The sequence below is a fragment of the Podarcis raffonei genome, chromosome 2 (assembly GCF_027172205.1).
Source record: "Podarcis raffonei isolate rPodRaf1 chromosome 2, rPodRaf1.pri, whole genome shotgun sequence".
Classification (NCBI taxonomy): Eukaryota; Metazoa; Chordata; class Lepidosauria; order Squamata; family Lacertidae; genus Podarcis; species Podarcis raffonei.
In genome coordinates, this window is record NC_070603.1 from 61,649,071 (window position 1) to 61,666,108 (window position 17,038).

A 17,038-nucleotide genomic window follows, 5' to 3' on the forward strand; every position below is an offset into this window, starting at 1 on the left:
AGCTGCAGGACCTGTATACTCTCTTCCTAGATTGCCAAACTAATGTGGCTTTACTTTTTCAGAAAAAAGAGGGGAGTAGAGGTAACACTGGGATGTTCAACTGGATTTTTACTTTCATGGCCTAAAGAACATCAATATTGCTCAAGGATTCATTTATTATTCTTCAGCAGATTTTTGTATGTTAAGACATGTTATTTAGTATAAACCCTTTCAGCAATGATTTAGGTAGATAAAAAAACTCTGGAGTAGGTACATTCAAAACTTTCAGGACATGATAGATGTGTATAAAATTATGCAACGCATGGAGAAAATGGGTAGAGAAAGTTTTTCTTCCTCTCGCCCTCTCTCCTAACACTAGCACTCTGGAACATCCAATGAAGCTGAATGTTGGAAGATTCAGTACAGATAAAAGAAAGTACTTCATCACATAGCTAATATATGGAATTTGCTTCCCCACTACTTTGCCATCCATGTAGTGTTGTCCACCAGCTTCAATGGCTTTAAAAGAGAATTAGACAAATTCATGGAGAATAAGGCTATCAATAGCTATTAGCCATAATAGCTACGCTCTCCTGTCACACTCAGAGGCAACATGCCCCTGAATTCCAGGTTCTGGAAACCACAAGAGGGGAGAGTGTTCTTGCACTCAGGTCCTGCTTTTGAATTCCCATATGTCTCTGGTTCGCCACTGTGAGAACAGGATGCTGGGCTAGATGGACCAGTGGCCTGATCCAACAAACTCTTCATATGTGCTGTTTTATTTAATCATAATCTTTATACAAATGCACAGTGTCTGCATGAATTACACAGGCCACATACTAAATAAGTTTACTTATCACCAATAATGTGGGCTTTTCCATTTTAGTAAAAAAATTCTATGCAAATTAGGACAATTTGCACAGGGTAATTTGTATTGGGAAGCTCTCAGTTTGCACTGGAAAATCTTCTGATGCCCTACTGAGTGATCTAATTTGGCTTGTTTATTTTACTGACTAAACAAAGTAAAATCTAATAAACTTTATTTAGTAAACAAAGCTAAAAACTTTAAAACTGCCAAGCTTTCCTAATACATTTGCACTTGGTGTCCATTCATTTTTAATAATGATCTTATGAAATGTGAAATATTCCACAGAAAAACATAGCACTGGAAAAAATTTCACCCCACATCTCTGTTTATATAGCCCCTTTATGCAATTACCCACAACAGTTCCTACTCAAGTACTCCTCCCACCCCAGTAAGTGGATATAGGATTGTAGCCTAAACATGGTTCAGTCCCTTGCATCTCCAGCTAGGACTACGAATGTCCCCTATATGAAACCTTGGAGAGCCACTGCCAGTTAGTGTAGAAAACACTGAGCTTTATGGACCAATGGTTTGACTTGGTAAAAGGCAACTTTGTATGTTCACATGTTGACCAATACAGTCATCTGCCTCAGGACATTGTATTGCAGGGAATTGGACTGTATCACCCTCGGGTCCCTTCCAGCTCTACAGTTATATGATTCTATGACATGGTTGACATGCATGGTTGGCAGGGGCCTCTGCCGAACAGTTCCTTAGGAACTTGGTGCTAAATTTCTCACAGTATTAGAAATGCTCCATATGTTGGAGGTCAACTATTGGCAAAAAGGCCTCTTTCCACAACTGATTTCTTGAGATGATACAGAGATATCACAATTATAAATAGAAATACAGTACTCTCAATCATTGCCTCTGCTAAATCAGGACCCATGGACAAACAGATTAACAGTTTCAATAAGGAAAGCAACTCAAAGGGAAACAAAGGGAAAATCAAAGCAACAACTGAAAATGCCTCAAATGATGACATTATGAGTTATTTGTAAACCCACAACTTAAAAACAGTGTTACCACAAGATTATCTGTCTTAACATGTAACAAGTTAAAAAAACATGCATAATTTCCTAGGAAAACACTAAAATGGCATGTACCACAGTTTTCTTGTACAGATTTTTTTCCAGGAACTTTACTGCATGAACCCACTGAACTGCACTGTAACAACAACAACAACAACTCTCACCCAAGTTTCGAGCAAGTTTAGAGGTTTGGTTCAATCCCAGTTAAACAATAAACCAGTAGGAAAATTCACATGCTGAAACAATAGTACCACTAGCACACATATGACCACCACCATCTCATTGATTTACAGCTAGAATCACTTCTTAGTATCCTTGTTCCTTTCACCACATTGGTGGTAGTGTCAGAGGATTTGACTATTGTTTTCACATCTGTACTTTTGCTGTTGTTTTTAAAAGCTGTGAATTGGTCATAAACATTTATCTTCTTCTTTATGCTCTACCAGAGTACAAATATCACTATACCTCAGTTTAAGAACAGTCCTGTTTAAGAACCATTTGGTTTACGAACTCCGCAAAACCGTAAATAGTGTCTCAGTTTGCGAACTATACCTCGGTCGAAGAACGGAAGCTGAACAGTGGAAGGTCACCGGCAGCAGGAGGCCTCATTAGGGAAAGCGCACCTCGGTTTAAGAATGGTTTTGGTTTAAGAACGGACTTCCAGAACGGATTAAGTTCATAAACCGAGGTACCACTGTATATTGTTATAAGAGATGGGCAGTTAAAATGGTTCCATTTACATTTGTGAGTCTTTCAAGGTACAGGCTTGAAGAATCAAGCTACATGTTACATTAAAGGCTAGAGCTGTGTGTTTTCATTTAGTCAACATCACTGGGACTGCAGCACCATCCATAGCTATGATCCTAAAGAAAACTGGGATCCTCCACATAAAGCTTTGAGGTTTAGAGAATGTTCCAACTAGCAACAATGAAAACTTTTTCTAAGCTTTATTACCATGGGTGGAGAAGGAAGATTTTCCTCAATGATCATGGCTGGAGAGAAAATAGATAAATGTCATCTCTGCATGTCAGGCTCCTGAAGATTATCTTGCTTCCTACACACACACACACACACACACACACACACACACCACACACACCTGTAACTAAAAAAGAAGTACAGACATAGCTAAACACTATTCTTTCAGCATAAACCTGTAGTTTGCCCTTTAATGTAACCTTTAAAAAGAACCACATAAAAGCCACACGCATAAACACACACTGTATTAATTAGCCATTTAAAATTAACCTTCCATCCCTGCATGAAATTCCAATGTTTGGAATTTTGGAATAGAGTACGGCATTCATTTCATGGTGAGGTAATCTGAATCATTCAGCATTATGACGCTAATGGTCAGTCACAGGTGTTTCCAGCTGGAAATAACTCTGTAACTCAAAAAATCTAAGAGCAGCATCTCTAACTAACTGACTCTAGAAGAAAACAGGTTCTATGATTCTACATGCACAATGTCCCTTTGCTTTTAGCAGGTTCTTTTTTTTCATAAGAAGCAGCAATGCAATGCAAAGCAATGCAAAGTTCGCGACTGGACTTAACTGTCAGGGGTCCTTTACTTTTACCTTTTTATGTGTGATTAACCACTTTCTACACATCTTGCTTATGTTACACACACACACCAACCTTACTCACCATCTGCCTAACCTAAGAAGCCCTAAATGTTGTTACCTTTCCCCCAAGGGCAGTTGCTCCAACCCCTTGATCATTTTGGTTGCCCTTTTCTGAGCCATTTCTAGTTCTACCATATACTTTTCATGTATGGCAACCTAGAACTAGACACAGTATTCCGAGTGTAGTCATTCCATAGTAGTGTATAAAGATATTATGCTATAATACTGAAACAGTACTGTTGTTGCCATGCTGATTTTATGACATTTATTAGCCGTAGTGCTTAAAGTGTTGCATTATTTTAGGTGGCTGGTTTCATTGATAGTTTTGGAAACGCTTTATGACCAAATTGCGATTAGAAACAGTATATACACGTTAGAAATAAATACATAAACAAATTATATTGACAGTTTCATTTTTAGTCTCTTTTCTAATGCTCCCTATAATAGAATTTGCCTTTTTAACAGCTAATACTGAGTCAACCTTTTCATCACACTATGAAGATGATAGATTTCTTCCTTGCTCAGTCACTGCGGGCTCAGATTCCCTTAGCATATATATGAAGTTAACATTTTATCCCAAACATGCATCACTTCACACTTACACTGAACTGCATCTGACATTTTATTCCCATTCACCCAGTCTGTAGCAATTATCTGTAACCATCTGCAATCCTTTTTAGTTTTACTACCCCAGTTGGGGCAGCCACCTCACTGTTTCCCATCTAACTACATAAAAGAAGAAATGCCAATACAATCCTTCAGAGATCACAGTTCTTACTTTCCTCTGTGGCTATCCATTGAGTCAAAAGCTTTTGGAAAATCTAAGTACTTACTACTACTACTACTACTACTACTACTACTACTACTAATGCATTTATATCACACCTTTCTCTCAAGCTAGGATTCAAGGTGGCCTACAACATTTAAAAATATCATTATGAAATGCAAAGTAATAAAAACAAGCTAGTTAAAAACAATAGTTAAAATACATTTAGAACCACCATTCAAATACAGTTTCCCCTGACAGCAACGCAGTGGTCAGCAACACCTGCACCTTAGCTTTCAAAGGCCTGCCTTAGGAAGGTATTAGCCTGCTGGCGGAAGGATAAAAAGGAGAGAGCCAATCAGATCTCTCTTGGGAGGGAATTCGGCAATATGGGAGCAGACACAGGAAAGGCTCTCTCTCTCATGTCACCAGCAACTGTGCTTCTGATGTTGATGGGGCCAAGAGAAGGTGCTCACCCGAGGACCTTGGCATCCAGGCAGGGTTGTATAGACAAAGATGCAATTTTCAGATAACCACTTCTATCTACATGCTTGCTGATACTCTTAAATAATTTGAAAAGGTTAGACAAGATTCACTTTTGCAGAAGTCAAGCTGATTCTTCTTCAGTAGGGCTTGTCCTTCTATATGCTTGATAATTTTGAATTTAATAATACTTTCCACCAATTTACCCAGACATTAAGCTAACTGGCCTATAATTTCACGGAACCATGACCATGTTCTAGTCCTTGGGCACAGAGTTTTATTTTATTACTTCAGTTAAGAGTTGAGACTTTCCTATTTTTTGTTTTTGTTTTGTTTTAGGGTGGAGCTGTTGCCTGCTCTTCTTACCCCTGTGTTTTTATTTTTGAGAGGAGAGAATTGCTTGCTTTTCTTTCTTTCTTTCTGGTTGAAGACTTCCCACCGCCCTTGTGATATGGTTATTTTGTGGTCCCTGTGACAACTTTCTCCCTGAAGGCAGAAAAATATTGGGCATTACTACAATACTTTCTCTTTTGGATGTCCCTTTCATTTCATTCTAATTTATATGCTACTGCTTTGTTCCTGAAGAGCTTAAGAAACCAAAGATCTTTTTTTAAAAAAAACCCTGAAGCCTAGAGAGGAACAACTGTGTTTTAACCTAATTAATGCTCTTTGCTCTGAAGGTTGGAAAACAGAATCAGACAGCTATTAGCCAGCACATGCTATAAAAGCCATTTTTATTTTATTTTTCAGAATACGTAATGAAGAACTCAGCATTTAAGGGCTTGCAGTGTTTTCAATTACTAGTTGCTTCAATAATGTTAGTTTTACATGCTTAGTGTTTCTCTCTTTTTTTCTTTTTTTCTTTTTTGGTGAAAGCTGCTCCATATATATAATTTTATTAATTTTCCAAAACGATTATACAAATTGCACAAATTTCCATACATTTGATTCCTTTTTGACTTCCTTCGGCTTCTCTGATAATCATCCATATTTACCTCTCAGTTACGCATTTCTCTGATTATATTGCCACTGATCTTCCCTCCCACCTCTATTGCTTTTTAACAATATATCTCAACTTTTACAGTGTTTCTTGAAACCCTGCCAGCGTTGTTTGCACGTCACATATTCTTTTCAGATATTCAACAAATTTCCCCCAATCCTCGATGAACTTTTGGTCTTTAAGATATCTAATTTTTCCAGTTAATCTATCCAATTCTGAATAGTCTATCAACTTCAGTCTCCATTCTTCTATCGTCGGAATTTCTTCTTGTTTCCATTTCTGGGCCAGTAGAGTTCTTGCTGCTGTAACCGCATATTGAAAAAGTTTACAGTCTTTCCTTCTTATTTCATTTCCTGTAATTCCTAAAAGGAAGGTCTCTGGTTTTTTAACAAATGTATATTTTAACATCTTTTTCATTTCATTATAAATCATCTCCCAAAAGCCCTTCACTTTCTTACATTCCCACCACATGTGATAAAACGTGCCTTCTTTTTCTTTACACTTCCAACACTTATTGCACGTCTTATACATTTTTGCAAGCTTTACCGGTGTGATATACCATCTGTAAAACATTTTCATAACATTTTCTTTTAGTGCCGTACAAGCAGTAAACTTTAAGTTCTCTTTCCACAGTTTTTCCCAATCTTCAAACTGTATATTGTACCCAAAGTCCCTGGCCCATTGAATCATCACTGATTTAACTTCTTCATCTTTCGTATTCCATTCTAACAAAATTTTATACATTTTCAATAAAATTTTACACTCGTTGTTTATCACCTCTATTTGGAACCTTGAATCTTTTTCTGCATAGCCCCTTTCTTTAACATCTTTTTTAAACATTTCATTGACTTGAAAATAATGCAACCAATCATAAACATGTTCTTTAACTTGTTCATATGGCCTTAATCTCCATTTTCCTCCTTCCTTAATTATCAACTCTCCATATGTAATCCAATTATCTCTCATATTTATTTTCTTTACAGTCATTACCTCTAGTGGTGACAACCAGTGTGGAACTTTTGGCTCTAACAGGTTTTTATACCTGTCCCATATTTCCATTAATGAACTCCGGAATATGTGGTTCCCAAAGCCTTTATGAATTTTCCTCTTTTCACACCATAAGTACGCGTGCCATCCGAATCTGTTGTCAAAACCTTCTAAATCTAATAGCTGTCTATTCTCTAATTTTATCCATTCTCTCAACCAGCAAAGACCTGCTGCTTCGTAATACAATTTCAGGTCCGGCAGGGCAAAGCCACCTCTTTCCTTTGCGTCCGTTAACAACTTATATTTAATTCTCGGCTTCTTGCCCTGCCAGATATATCTTGAAAGCACTCTTTGCCACTCATTAAAAATTGTTACCCCCTTTAGTATGGGGATAGTTTGAAACAAAAACAACATCTTCGGGAGAACACTCATCTTTATCGTGGAAATTCTACCCCAAAAAGATAATTTCATTCTTCCCCACACATCTAGATCTTTCCTTATTCCATTCCAGACCGGTATATAGTTGTTCTGAAACAAATCAATATTTTTAGGAGTTAGCCAAATTCCTAAATATTTAACCTTTTTTGTCTCTCTCTGTTCTTTGTTGCATTATTTCTATCATATTTTGATCCATGTTTTTTGTAATTATTTTTGTTTTCTTCTTATTTAGTCTAAACCCTGCCAGACTACCAAATTTCTCGATCTCATCCAAAACCTCATTTACGCTTTCTAATGGTTCTTCAGTCGTGATTACCAGATCATCTGCAAAGGCCTTAACTTTATATTCATTCTGACCAACTGTTATCCCTTTTATTAATTTATTTTGTCTTATTGCACTCAAGAAGACCTCCAGGACCGTTATAAATAGTAGTGGAGAGAGTGGACATCCCTGTCTAGTTCCTTTTGTTATTTTTATATCTTCTGTGGTTACATTGTTTACAATTAACTTTGCTTTCTGCTCTGTATAAATTGCCCTTATCCCATTGCAAAACTCAGTTCCCACATCCATAAACTCTAAGTTTTTCAACATAAAGTCCCAAGCAATATTGTCAAAGGCCTTTTCTGCATCAACAAACATTAACATAGCTTGTTTTTCATTCCTGGCAGTCAGGTATTCCAAAATATTAATTACATTTCTTATGTTATCTTTCAACTGCCTGCCTGGAAGAAAACCCGCTTGATCTTTATGAATAATTTCTTGCAGTATTTTTTTCAATCTATTCGCTAAAATCCCTGCGAATATTTTGTAATCTGTATTAAGTAGTGAGATAGGCCTATGGTTTTTAACTTGTGTTAAATCTGAGTCTTGTTTGGGAATCAACGTAATATATGCTTCTTTCCAAGTCTCTAGGATGTCTCTTTCCTTTAAAATATTATTCATAACTTCTTTCAGTGGCGACATTAAAACCTCTCTCATTTCTTTATAATAACCTGCTGTAAATCCATCTAGTCCTAGGGCTTTCCCTCTCTTCAATTCCTTTATGACTTCTTTTAACTCCTCCTCTCCTATTGGGGCATTCAGTTGGTCTTTCTTTTCTGTCGGGATCTTTTGCACCTTTTTTTCTTTCAAAAAATGCTCTATTTTTCTCATATTGTTTCTTTCTCTGTTTTTGTATAAATGTCTATAATAGTCCACGAATCCTTTCCTGATTTCCTTCGGATTGTCAACCTCTTCTCCTTTTATCACGATTTTATTAATCGTATTTTGCTCTTTCCTTTTTTTGATTTGCCACGCAAGCCATTTGCCGGATTTATTCGCAAATTCAAAAATTTTTTGTCTTAGTCTTTTGATATTCAATTCTATTTCTTTGTTTATGATCATTGCAAACTGTGTTTGTAGAGCCTTGATCTCCTGTCTTATTTTTGTGTTGTTTGGTTTTTTGATAAGTTTTTGTTCATTGTCCATTATCTGCTTTAAGATTTCTTTTTCCCCTTTTTCTCTATTCTTATTCTTCAATGCATTCTGCTGGATGAAGAAACCTCTTAGCACTGCCTTACTTGCGTCCCAAACTACACTCATCTTCGTTCCTTTGTTGCAATTATCCACAAAGTAGTCTGTTAGCTTCTTTCGTGCTTTTTCAACAATTTTTTGATCATCTAAAAGATAATCATTGATTCTCCATCTAAAGGTTCTTTCCTCAAATCCTTTCAGTTCCATTTTTATTGGGTTGTGGTCCGAAATTATTCTTGGTTGTATCTCAATTTGCAGGATTCTTGAAGTCAAGTCGTTCGAGACCCATATTTGATCTATTCTTGACAACGACTGATTTGGTTCTGAAAAATAAGTGAACTGTTTGTCCAATGGGTGTCTGAGTCTCCAAATGTCTATCAAATTGCAGTTTTTAACCATTGAGAAGAAAGTCTTGGGTAATTTTCCTTCTTTACTCATTCCATCTCTAAGCCTATCCATCTCCAATGAAACCACTGCATTCATGTCTCCCATTACTATAATTTTCTGGTCCATATATTCAAATAGCATTTCTTCCAACCTCTTGTAAAAATCAGTCTTGTTTCCATTAGGTGCATAGATCCCGACTATTATCAAAGTTTCGCCTTGCCATTTGATCCTTACTGCTATAATTCTTCCTTCTTCATCTTTAAAGATTTGCTGCGCTTCAATTTTGCTTTGGATGTATAAAACTACTCCTCTTTTTTTTCTCTTTGTCTGATGATATAAATTCATTTCCTAGTCTCTTGTTGATCAAAATTTTCCTGTGTTTCTTTGCGACATGTGTCTCTTGTAAACATATAATGTCCAGTTTTTTCTTTTTTAAAAATTGTTCGATTTTATTCCATTTTTCCCCTCATTTATCCCATTAATATTCCAATTCCACAACTTTAGTGCCATTTTGATTATCCATTAAATAAATTTATTTGTTTTTAAAGTCTTTTATAATTTAGCCGATTCTTCTTCATCCTCTTTTTCTTCCTCCTCTTCATCTTCCGTCTTATCCTCCTTCTCTTCTTCCAGTTCATCCTTGGCACCTGCACCTTTTCCTGCACCTTTAACTTCTTCCGCTGCCTCTTCTTCTGTTTTAAGTTCTTTATACCTCCTCAGAAATTTACCTGTTTCTTCTGGACTCGTCAATCTTCGTTTTTTAGTTTTGTACAAAAAGGAAATTCCCTCCGGAAATTCCCACCTAAATTCAATGTTGTTCTTCTTCAAAATCTGAACCAATGGTTTATATGGGTCTCTTCGTTTCAATATTCTTATTGCTATGTCTTTAAAGATAATAATATAGCTATAGATGGAAGACATGCTTAGTGTTTCTCATTCCATATTATGGAGTATTATTCACTATGGATTAATCATATTCTTGACCGTGTTCTCAGGCAGCATGAAGTCCTTTGCTCCTGAGAGCCGTTTCAGATGTGCATTACTTCACTTATTTCCAGGACACTGCTAACTACTGCAGGTAATTGCTTGGACAAGCCAACCTTCTGCTGCAACATCAACACATGTGGTGCACAGATATCACTCCAGATGCCCCTTTGAGGCCTGTCATAAATATGCAGATGGAGCCAGGAAGGGCAGCTCTGTCATCTTTTGGACATGAACATGGGAAAGTGCAATGGGGACAGATTTGGCAACAGGTCTACAACTAATAATACTGCCAATTGCTCCTTCTTTAAACAAAATTGCTAACAGATCTCTTGACTGGAACATATGATATTCTAAGTGTGCCACTCTGTCTTTGTTTTTAAAAGACTGAAATCAACTTCCCAATAATTTGTCATGTTTTAAAAGTTTGGGAGCTTTAAATAATAATAATAATAATAATAATAATAATAATAATAATACTTTAAAGCCTGGCCTAATTTGCAGTGCAGGAAATATTCTGATTTTGTAAAAATTCACCACGAAATTCAACCATGTTTTTCTCATGGAGAAAGATGACACAAAAAGATTAAACATGGGCCAAGTTCCTAGGTTACTACCAAACATCAGCTAACAATTATGCACCTTTATTTCAACCACCTAAGTGAGATCCTGCCAACTACTAACAGTAACTACCTGCTTACCATGTCCTATGTGGAGTCACTGAGCCCACCAAATTAATTTAGGTTCACCTATTCTTGCCACATGGCATTCACTCTGAGAAATGAAGCAACATGTGGCATTAACAGGAATCATTTCATTGTTTTTGTAAACCAGCACAATATTGGGAAATACTTGTTTTGAATTAACTTAATGTTCCACGAACAACCCTGAATCTTTCATAAAATTATACATGCAGACATTATTAATTTGAGAAGGAAACATCTTTTTTTTTTTAATCCTTCAGGAGACAAGACATTATGAATGGAGGTTTATTCTCCAATTTTTTGCTTGTTTGAGGCTAGCTACTGTAGTACTGTTGTGAAATAGTCATGGATTTGCTAGACACACAGTTATTTCACACACCAGAGTAAAATTCTTACAAGAAGGATCTTGATCTGCTCAGAAGTCCAAAGCTTTCAGAAATGAGAGTTACTCTCCTTCACCCTATAGGTTGCTCCTCAATATAACAAATAGGAATTATGAAAGAAAAAACGATTACAAGGTAAACCCCTTAGGATCTATTACCAGTTCTGACAATCTCAGGATGTCTGTTACTGAAAGAGTGACAGTTATGTGCCTGCCTCGCAATGCATTTTTCAAATGAAAATGGCCTACTTTATATAGGTTGTGTTGCAATCAATTATTGAATGAATATTTGTCTCAGATCTAACACTAACAACACTGGTCTGTGCCTCTAACTTTGCAAAAAGAAATCCCTTGTTACACAGTGAAGAATGGCTCTCGTCTACAAACGGTAATGAAGAAGAAATCCTGGTCATGTACAAAACATGGCTCCAAGACAAGCCTGCCAAAAATGGATTTTCCTTCCCCCTCTTCACCCCAGCAGCCCCCATCTCAAAAACAAACAAACAAACAAACTTGCTCCTGATGACTGTGGCACAAGGAGCTGAAGGAAAGGAGAGGCACATTGTTGAAAGGAGAGCAGAGGTACCTCCCACGAGTGCTCACTCATGCTAGCTTTAATCTGAATCCAAAACCTGTGAATACACAAGTTTTATGATACATAAATACATACCACACCTACTCTGTGGGTGGTTGTGTAACACACACACAGAGAGAGAAATTGGATTAGGGCACAAATTTACTTTTCAGCTTAAAATCAAATCATAAACACTGTTTTTCAGTGGTGCCCATTAGGGGAGGAAAGCACTGTTAGCAATAAATTCTACAACTTGAATATTTTGGTGAAATATTCTACAATGTTGCAACCTTCCAATGTAATAATGTATTTCTACTTAAATTCATAGAAACGTAAGTGGAAAAAAACTATTTCAAAAAGTAAGATTCAAAAAATGCTTGCACTAGGTTCATACTGTGATACGTTTAGTAGGTTCTGTAGCAGTTACTGTCCTTCTGCTTGTACAAAATGTATTTTGATTCAGTTTCCCTTTCATCATGCAATGTTCCAGTCCAAAGTGTAAAAAAGCCCTTATTGTACAAACAATATTGTACACACAATACTGTTGAGACTGTAGTTGAGCTATGGCACTTGCATGAAGTTCCAGTCACACTACAGCAGAAAACATTATCTAGATGCATTAATAGCCAAATAAAGAGAACAAATGAGAAACTGAACAGTTTTTCTAGACTATTTGGCTTGCAAAGCTCTAGAGCAATTTTCCACATTATAGAATGGATTTCAGATGATTTATTAGCAAATTTCTCTTAATGGTTTCAATACTTTGGTTTCTATGGTATTCATGAAATAATATTAGCTCCCTCTGGTGGTCAACTATGCCAAAGGCTTTATAGAAAGATCGCTACTTGAGAGTTTCAGAGGACACTTCCAGTGTAATATCTGCATTTTCCACACAACTTAAGTTAGTTGTGGCTAAGGCTGTGTTCCTGTACACACTTGGTTGGGAGCAAGTCCTATTGAGCCTCTGCATTAATGAGAGATCAATAAACCTCGCAATTTATTTTTTGAAAGTTACAGAAAGTTAACTTAAGATCAAGAACATTTGGTTATTTGTAGACAACTGTGATCCTATCCCTCAGTAAGGCTAATGCTGAGCAGGCCCTCATCCATGGGCTCCATAAAGAAAGACAGGACATGGAGAAGTTCTAAACAGTTATTTTATGTTGCTGGCATAGGGGTCTTAAGTCTATAGTCTGGCTTCTCTCTCAAGAAACGGAGCTCTGTCTAGCACCCGCTGTGGACCTGAAGAAGCATTCTTGTGGCCCCCCAAGGGCTGTCCTTGGGGTGTCAGCCACAGATCTTTCCCAGAGTCATCTCTCTCATACTTTGTAGTGGAATGGTTCGTCTCCAATCACAAGTTTCTCCTGGTCCCACCCGTGCCTCTCAGGGGTTACCCAGGTTGTGCCAGGCCACGTCAGGTGTCCATGAGTCCCAGCTAGAAGGACCTTTTTCCTCTCCTAAAGAATGCCCAGTTTATATTGAATACCCTAAACAGCCTGAGATCCAAATACCATACCACAGTGTCTATGAATTAAGATCAGGTAGCCTCTTTAGCAGAAGGCCTTTTCTTGAGTAGCACCCCACCTTTGTAATGTCATTCCTAAGGAGGCATGTCTGGCACCAACATTCATAGCTTTACTTATATGCACAAACATTTTGAATGATTTTGTGGGTTTTTAAATTTTTTCTGTTTTTGTTCGACTCTTGTCTTGTTTCATGTTTTCATTTATTTGTTGGTTTTAAATTAAGAAATATTTTTAATAAAGGATCCAGCTTAACTTTACTGCTGTTCCCAGGGCCTCTGTTCTTTGCCAAGGGTATGAGTATAGATCACCTCTTTCAAGTGGGCAAGTTCCTACTGCTCTCCCCACCCTGCCTTCCTCTCACTGCCCAGAATGACACTTACTCCTGCTGGCTGCCTTGCCTCCTTCCTCAGGAACACCTGTTGAAAGTACTGTCTTCCCTCTTCCCATGTCCCAAACAGCCATCCTCCTTCATTCTGGTTCTCCTCTATGCTTTTCTCCTTAATCCCCAGTTACTTCATCTGCCCTCCCTATGTCTCCCTAGAGTCGTTTAAAGGGTTCCACAGCCTCTGTGGCGCCTGTTGATCACTGGACCAGGCGTAAGTGAGCGGTATACCCCAGTGATATTACAAATCTGCTCCACTTCCCAGTGGGGAGGAGTTGCGGTGGACCGCGTGGCCACCTACTCCCCACCGGGGGCAGGGGACTTTGTCCCCCGTTGCCTGGGGGATCCCGGCCAATCCGCTGGCCGGGGGGACGTGGCCTGGGGCCGTTTAAACTGAGGAGCGAGCCAGAGGACTTCCACTTTGGCTCGCTTCCTCAATCATCCTCCCTCCCTCCCTATCTTGCAGGTTAGGCAATGGCCTTGCTATGGACTTCGGTTGGTTGCCTTGGTTGTCCGAGGGGCCTGGTAGGAATTTTTCCTCTTGGCAAATTGGCACTGGCCACTTGGTTTTCGCCTACCTCGTAGCAATCGTCACAATTTTGTTAGGGTTGTGGTTAGGCATTTTTTGACCTTGTATGGGGGAGGGGAGGTGTGGCCATCACCTGCCCCTCCATGCTTAAGGGTATTCTGTTAAAGGAATCCGGGAGTGTTGATCTTGTCCGAAGCCCGGCTGGGGGCTAGGGCCTTGACACAACCCCGACGGGAACACCAGGGGGAGCTTGAGTTAGTTCGCATCGAAGGGCTCCCCCTACTGGTGGCTTACCCTTACTGGACTTCCTGCACAATGGGCAGGAGTCAGATATAGTCATGTCCAATCAATGCCTAAGCCAATACCGCTCACATTCTGTAATTCAATAAAGTTGTGGCCAAAATTTGCCCAATAACATAAACCTGATATCTGTGTCCTTGTGTGTGTTATTTTCAATGAGAGGGTGGCTGCGGGGTCTCGACACGCAATAGGTCCTAACATAGACTCCAAGGCAGCAAGGAGAGGAGGGCAAGTGTCTGAATCTTTTGATCAATTTTCAATCATGTGTTGCAATTTATAATAGTGTTTGAACCCAAATATTTTTTTGTTTAATGAATCATGGTTCTGTGGTTTCAGGCCAAGATCCCAAGAGCCTATACCACTGGTTCCATATGTCTCAATCAGCAACCTATATCCCATGCAACAAATGTTGTTTTTTTAGTGGAGGTGATTTTCCAAAATAGTTTATGTTACATCACATGTGTGTCTGCTATTTAAAATTAAAAAGGCCAGTCCTACTGGCCATGCCCCAAGACTCTGAGCACAGCTAAGTGGTAGCTCTTTGGATGCTGGCCATAACTGGCACCTCATATACTGATCCAGTTAAATGAGAATTTTGCCACAATACTGGCCGCAACTCCTGTAATTGCCCAGTAAGTAGATCTACCAATAAATTAGTCTGTGTATGAGTATAATCACTCTGCTGGAAGGCAACTTTACCATGTTCCTGGAATATTTTTCTTCTCCTTTTAAAGCAGAACTATAGGCATGGCAGTTGCCAAGCTGAAAGCCACAGCCACATGCTTCCCTTGTTCCCAAGTCACGAATTCAGTTCCATACAGAAATTGACATGATTTCCCCCACAGTGAGGAACAATGCAGATAGGGGAAATCATGTGCAGAGAGGGATAAATGTCCCTCCCCTCAGCACTGCAGCCCTGATCCAAACCTCTCCCTATATATCTTCCTTTAAAATGACTGGCAATCTGAGTGCAGATTTATTGTCCAGTTTGGCCCTGAAGAGACCAGAGAATGGAGGAGGATGGAGAAGAAGGCAGGTAGGCAAGAAGATTGCTTCTCAGGAAGAATGGAAGGACAAAAAGAAGCACATAAAGAAGGAGACGGGTTTCCCTCAATCCTTCCCGTCACACTCTCTTATTTTGTCTTCCTGTCATATTTTTTAATTCTGCATCTATATCTCACTGTTCTCCTGAGATGGAGCTCAAAATGGCACACATGCGGTTCCCAAGCAGTCACTCCTCCAGACACTGACCAGACTCATACCTGCTTAGCTTCAGAAAGATGGTGGCTTTATGACCCAGAAGGCAGGGTGAACAAAAGGCCAGCAAGAGAACTTTCTAAGCTATTCTAACCACTTAACATTAGCAGATATCAGTTGACTGCAAAATGTCAAATGCAACCCCAAACTCTCTCACTTACCCAGATCCTGCATCACTTTTCCTAGCTAGCAGACCAGTGTCATCATAATCAGGGAACCTAGCTGTATTTTGTTTTCAAGTGTAGGTATTAACACAAAAGAGAAGGCAAAAATATGGAACAGCTCAATCCTACAAATCAGCCTCACAAGTGCTTTCGTGCCAAGGATAAGGTCCGCCAACAGTAATGCCCAGCCCATTGTAACAATAATGCTATGTCTACTCTGCTAGGAATTGAGACTAACTCTGCAGTGGAAGCATACATTTCAATGCAAAATGGACACAAGACTGTAATCGGAAACCCCAATGAAAGATATTCATTCTGCTCCAACAACCAAAACATACATTTAAAAATTAGACAGACTTCCTGTTCCTCAAACGTAACTGACATTTTGACATGCAAGAAAGAATTTTAGATTAACGTCTCAATCAATCTAGCCTATTTTAAAGAAAGTCAGTCTAGACTTTGAGCTTAAAGACAGCTATCAATTTATTTGCTAGTGGTTAGCTAAGTAAGAGGACTACAATTATCCTGTTACGTTTAAAAGAGCTATAAGTCGAATATTTAAAACTATTATACATAATTTAAAGATCAAAAGAAGATAGCATGCTTTCCCCTTTCTCACGATTTCAGAAACGATGCTGAGCCAGACTTATAAGTTTTATGTCCACTTAGGTCAAGAAAATTCCTGCATACAATCTTTTGTCTGTTATGGTTCCAAATGCTGGAGCCTGCGATGTTTTCATTACTAAATAATATATGAACCAACGATGTGTAGGTGGACTTTGGTTTCTGTACAAAACAAAGATATTCATATGGAAGCATTTGACCCCATCATCTAAAAAACGACCCTGCTCATATGATGCGCAGACATGTCTAATATGGGATAGCATGCTTCATGCTGCTCCAAGTATTATGGGCAATATTCATACAAACAACTGAGTATTTGCATACTTTGTCCATACTGAAGCCATTAGACACTTATTCATTAGTTTGACCTCACAAAAGACAGCTGTAACAAAAACATATCAAAACCATTCAATTATTCATTTGAGTTATTTGCTACGATGAGCGGTGGAAAGCTTACAGGGTGACTATGTAAAAGCAGTTCTTACAGAGGTGGTTTTAGGGTAGTTCAATTGGTGTGGCTGAACTGGACGCTGCGCTG

The 17,038-nt window shown here is 38.5% G+C and overlaps 1 protein-coding gene across 4 annotated transcripts in view; it reads right to left on the minus strand.

The window, feature by feature from the left end:
• Positions 1-17,038, minus strand: part of LOC128407920 (homeobox protein engrailed-2-like) — a 219,882-nt gene that overhangs the window by 192,998 nt on the left and 9,846 nt on the right. The gene's annotated exons all lie outside the window — the stretch shown is intronic.